This window comes from Prinia subflava, assembly GCF_021018805.1.
Source record: "Prinia subflava isolate CZ2003 ecotype Zambia chromosome W unlocalized genomic scaffold, Cam_Psub_1.2 scaffold_36_NEW, whole genome shotgun sequence".
Classification (NCBI taxonomy): domain Eukaryota; kingdom Metazoa; phylum Chordata; class Aves; order Passeriformes; family Cisticolidae; genus Prinia; species Prinia subflava.
The window spans coordinates 2,877,938-2,884,063 of record NW_026960611.1 but is presented as its reverse complement, the minus strand read 5'-3'; positions in this window follow the sequence as shown (position 1 = coordinate 2,884,063).

Genomic DNA, 6,126 nt, shown 5'->3' with positions numbered 1-6,126 from the left:
AATAGACACTGCCGAGAACATCGGAGTCCCTAGGTGGGGAGGTGAGAGCTCCCCAGGGGGGAAGGTGTCGCACCCCTGGCCGCTGTGTGCCCTGGGACTGGAGAGAGTCACACACCGCTACATCCTGGCGCTCAACGAGGGGCCTCCCTTCCTCTTCTGAGGAACCAAACGGGCAAATTCGAGGGCGACCGCCTCGCCGAGGAAGAGGAAGGGAGGAAAGAACATCGGCGGCATGTGACTCTTTGACAACGGGGAGGAACCGAAAGGCAGGAGCGGTTCCAGGACTCCTTCGTGCCTGCCCCCAGTGGGGGTGTGTACCCGAGGACGAAGGAGAAAGCTCGCCGAGAAGGCCCTCGCAAGGTACGGTGCCTTGGAGGGAAGGCGCAGAGGCGCGCCGTGGCTGGGGTCTCTGGCGTAAGTGACTCGCAGAGATCCAGTCATGGGGGCGGCGAGCCGAGAACAGAAAGGGAGCCCTCGGCACGTGTCATCGAGACCTGTGACCTGATCAGCTGCGGGAGGCGTGGTGAGCCGGGAAGCGCTAGATCCAGCGCCAGGGCGGTCCACCTGGGGGGACTAGCGCCAGCTGAGCCTGCGGGGAGCCGAGGTGCTGCGAGGACCAAGCGCCTGGTACGGGTAAGGCTCCGGGGTCGCGCCCCAGCAGCGCGCAGGTTTTAGGTCCCTACCGGTTGGGAACTGGCCAGGCCGGTGGGGAATCCTTCTCCCAAAGGAAAAAAGGGTGGATTGTCGGTAGCTTACTGTCCAGGCCCTACGGGATGTCTGTGGCAGATAAAGCGGCAGCTTGAGTGAGTGTTTCGAGTCCTCACTGCCCCTGCTTGGCAATGAGTTCCCAATGAGGGAACTGCAGTAAGTTACCTGAGAGAAAGCCTTTGGGGAGGGAAGTAGGCTCACGAACCCCATTCCTTTCACTCTCACCCCCTGTAACCGGGAGTAAGTCGCGGGGCGCATCTTTGGGGGGAGGAGGGAGAGTGGAAGGAAAAAAAGATAATGGAGCAGAGAGTGTTGAGTGGACAGCGAGGCATTTATGTTAGGTTTAAATTTATTTTAAGAAATTATGGGAGAGAATTTGAGAAAAAGGATTTAAAAAGGATAATAATTTTAATTTTTGGGGTTTTCCCAGGGACCCCAATCGATGATTTCTTTAAAATTGAGTTTTGGAATTTTTGGGAAAATTGGATTTTAAAAGATGAGTTAAAAGCTGTTTGTATTATAATTAAGGAGGCCCTTTACCACCACGCGCTGCGTCGAAATTCGGTTGCATCAGGCCCCTCTCCCATAGACTCTCCTGTGGCTTCTGTGAAGCCCCCCGTAACCCCAATCCCTCCGACTTTCCTTAACCCTTGTCTGTTCCCTGAGCCAGCCGCCATTAACTTGGGTGAGGCAGGCTCTCCCCTCCAAGATGGCGATGCGCACGCTGCTTGGAACCCACATTCCCGCGCCTCTCCTTCTTTTCCAGTCCCTGAATCTGTCCCCGGTTCCACGCCTTCCTTGAATCGCCCTCCCTTCCGTCGTCACCCTGATACCCCTCTTTCGAGGGGTCTTCCGGGGGCGGGAGAGGAGGGGTCAGCCCCTTTGAAGGGACGCCGAACCGCGAACCCCACTCCTTCTTCCGGCCCTACAGCCCCCTCCTCTAAGGAGGGACGCTGCTCCTCAGATGGAGGAGGAAGAGCCGGAAACCCAGGCTCGGGGTTGTTGTCTGGCCTCCCCCCAAGATGGCAGCGCCCAGGTCGCCCCCTTTACCGGGAACCCCAAATCACTTGTGACAGTTGCCCAATCCCTAATTCCCTTTCTGCCTCTTTTAGCTTTCCACACATTAACTCAAATGCTTTTGCTTCTTTTATTGAAAAGCATTTTCCTCGTTTAGTTTGCGTTCAGTCACTGATGCTCAGTTTTTGGAATGACATCCCGCAAAGTTTTGATCCTTCACGACCTCTGAGAAAGCCTGTCCGGTCTGTAAGATTTTTTCATCCCAACGAAAAGAAATTCTGTATTACTTTGTGAAAATAAGCTGTGCATTTCTTCAATATTGTTTTAAGTTTAATGATTCATTTGTAGCAACTGCACAAGTTCCCATCCATTCTCCTTGTCATACCTTTCCCAATGTTCCTTTTGATTTCCTATTATCCTTATATTCTAGTTTACTACATTAGTTATTATATTTAATTATATTTATTACTTATATGTATATTACATATGTGTTTAATATTATTATTATAACAATTTTATTAATATCTTTTAATTTAATGAGATTAAATATAAGTTAATGTATCTATTTACTAAGCCTTGTCCATTGTCTTCTTGCAAGGGCCCAGCAGAAGGTCAATGTTCATAGTTTAGTGATAGAAAGCTAATTTAAATATTATATTAATTAAAGTCATTTGATTTTCTATATAATAGACCTTATTTTCGGTTTAATATCTTGATTATAGTATTATTGCAGAGGTAATATCTTGAATTATTTCAAGTCTCTCCTTTAGATTTTATATTTTGTATTTTAGATTGTATTTGTATTTTTAATTTGTATTTTAGAATAAGTAACCCAAGTTGAAATACAAGCTGAGTTAAACCTTAAACCCACGTAATTTTAATTTCATTTTTCCTACCTTGTATCCAATCCAGGATGTTCCTCATAATTTTGATTATTTCTAAATTATTTGTCAAGTTGTGTTATAGAAAGAAAGTCATGTTGCCACATCTGCACCTGCTCAGAACTTCTAGGAGTTCGCAATCAGCTAACAGTGAAGACTGCAAAGACTGAAACAACCCTGTTGCTCTCCAGCAGCCTAGGAGAGAATCAAAGAAAGTGATTGCAAAGCAAGCAGCAAGACTAGTACTTCTGTCGTGTTATTGTGTTGATAAAAATGATTTAATGTCATTTTGATAAAAAAAAAAAAAAGAGTTTTACTTTGTAAATGCATAGCATCCAAGAACCCATAATTACCAAATGAAAATTTGGCATTTAAGTTGGCCTGGAGTCTGAAGTTGAAAAGCTCTTTAGAGTGCAAAGTATTTTATAAGGACAAATACTGTTCCTGGATGCTATGAATGTTAGTTCCCTTGAATTCTTTTTCTTAGTAAATATGATTTTAGACATCACACACTCTTCTTTTTGAAAAAAGAAAGGAGGAGATGTGGCGGTGCATTATTTTTAGTTTATTATGATTTCATATTGGTTGTAATAACTCATTTTTGCGTACCCCATTTTCCTTCTTTATGTGCCCTTAATTTAGTTCTATGTACCCCTACCCCCCTCATTAGTATTCCTTTGTCTCCTTCAGTTGCTTTAAGTTATGCGTGCACCTGTGATGTTATGTGACTTTCAGTTATCTGTCTATTATCTTTCCCGCCTTATGTAAACCCATCCCACACATCCTGGATTGGTTTCTGTTAGTTTTACCCACTGATGCAACACCCTAGATACAGACCCTAATTGGTTGCTTTAAATTTACCGCTCCCTTTACCCCTCCCCTAAGCTTGTTGTATAAAACCCACTGCCCGAGCCCTGCTCGGGGCTTCTTGGGGTGTTGTCTTTTAGTTGCTCATCTCCTTAATAAACCTCTTCAGTTCACCCCAAGACCCGTCTCGCCTCCACTTCATCTCTGCTTCCGAAATAGACACTGCCGAGAACATCGGAGTCCCTAGGTGGGGAGGTGAGAGCTCCCCAGGGGGAAAGGTGTCACACCCCTGGCCACTGTGTGCCCTGGGACTGAAGAGAGTCACACACCGCTACACAAAACCTTCTACTTTAGTATGAACGCTCAGCATCTAGTAAAATCTCATGGTGACATCTCACCCTTTTAACTATTACAAAAAAGAAAACACAAAAAAGAAAAATGAACAGTTGTACAATGGGAAAAAAAAAGAAAAAAAAACCTGTATAAAGTTCACCGACCTTCATTATGGTCATGGTGTGAGGGTTGCTTTTTGGCCTGATTCTGCCTTTGCCGTGCAGGGTCTTACCCTGAATCCCTTTGCAGTAACCTGATCAAAGTACCTCGAGCATATTCTACAATGGTTTGACCAGATAACCCTCATTTTCCAAATTTCTATATGATGCAAAGGCAAGAGCATTCCAAGAAAAAAATCACTCAAATCAAAAGTTCTGTCCCAAACCGCAACCCCAAACCACGGGCACATTCCCCACAAAGGTCACAATGGCTACAGTACATAAAACTGAACCATCGCAAACAGTTCCTCTGAGTCCATGATTAACACAGCCTGCTGGCTCACACAGCATCACGCTGTTCCACCCCATCCTGCAACAGGCAGCTCCACAGGATCCAAAACTACAATGGAGGCCATGCAGAAAAGGAGAGGTTGGCTAAATCCGTGTCCATGTCAATCAGATCTCGAAGAGGCTTCTCTGATGGGGGGCACCAGGGTGGCACAGAGTACACAAGGTTTCAGGATCAGACAGGATCACAGTCCAGTGCACTTGAGGCAGCTCAGCAGACTTGAAGCGGCTGCCTTTGTGTCATCGATCCTCAAACATGAGGACAGAAAACTTAAAAACACAAATTGAGCAATTTGAATTTTCTCAAAGAACACGACATGGGAGGTGGGTGTGGAAACCACTTTGCACAAATGTGCACTTCGCAAGAGTCCAAGAATGACCGTTGCTACTGTGGTGACATCAACACCTCGTAAACTGCAGATGCTGTCTGCAATCCAGCCAAACAAACTTGCTCTTGCTCCAGAGCTTGGGAAACCGTTTCATTCGCCAGACGTCTTCAGCCCTTTCTCTGCTTCCGATTTTTCAGGCTTGGCAAGGGCTGGCCATCAACATGAACCACTGCTTTACATATGTCTGCAGTATGGTCTGGCCTGCCACACCGTGCGCAGAAAAACAAGGGGGTCCCTTTCTGTGCCTCCTTTCCCTGTTTTCCACTGGCCTGAACATTTGCCTGTGTCTTATGTTCACGTTTCAGCCCCTTATCGGACAGCTGTGGGGCAGCAGCCGGGGCAGACACCATAAGATCAGAGGTGTCCAGAACCGCACAGGCCTGGACCATTTCCAGCACATTAGAAGTCTCAGGAATGCTTCCAAGGAGCCTCTGGCAGGAAGCATTAGCATTGATCCTTGCAAATTGTTCTAGCAATATTATTTTCAAAGTGCTATTCTCAACTTGCTTCTCCAAAGCATGCATCAGACGCCTTACAAATTGAACAAAGGTTTTGTCTGGCTTCTGGACTATATCCAAGAAGTCTTGCTTTAGAGAGGAGGATAACATAGTTTTTACCAGTGCAGATATACCTATGTGTCTGCACAGATTCAGGACAGTCTGAGGAAGGCCAAATTACACATCAGGGTAAGCATATTCACTCCTCCCTGTAAGCAAAATAGCTCCGATCCCAAACAAGGGATCTTCTTGAGACAATTGACTATTTTGGACAGCCACTTCTGTGGCCAGTCGTTTCCAATTGTCTTCAAAGGTAGAAACCTGAACAGGTCCAAATAACGCCAAAGCCAGGCGTCTAATTTCATATGGAAGGCTCAAATCCTCAAATTCAACACTGATCAGTTGTATGACATCAGAAAAACCGACATCACTTTTGGCCACCTCCCTTCAGAAGGGAGGCAGATCTGCCCAGGACAGGGCAGCATGGCCGTGAGGCTGTGAAACCACATCCACAGCTCTCGCGACCGGCTGGGACACAGCTGCACATTCAGACAGCAACTCCGTCAGCTCAGCAGCCAGGCTTGGCTGCGATGCAGGACCAGAAATTTCATCCCAATTCAGGGCAGGGCGAGCGTGCACATATGACAACGCTTCAGCTTCACTTGCCCCTCTCACAGCCGGCTCGTGTGTGTGTACATTTGGCTGGGCAGGGGGGCGTAGCAGATCGGCCACAGCTTTCCGCCCCCTGCCAGTTCAACAGGGCCCGGGACTAGGCAGAGAAGTCCCAGTCAGGAGGGAATGATGGCGGCATGGTTCTGTGTGTGGGGGCTGGCGCGGGAGAGAGTGGGGAAAATCCTTCTGCTTTGTTTATTACTTCCTATTATATACTCCTAGCAAGGTGACCACGGATTGGAGAGTGGGCATTCCCACCTCTCACCACATTGGTCAAGGGGACTGTCACACAGTCTTGTTTGTACCAGCAAGGAAT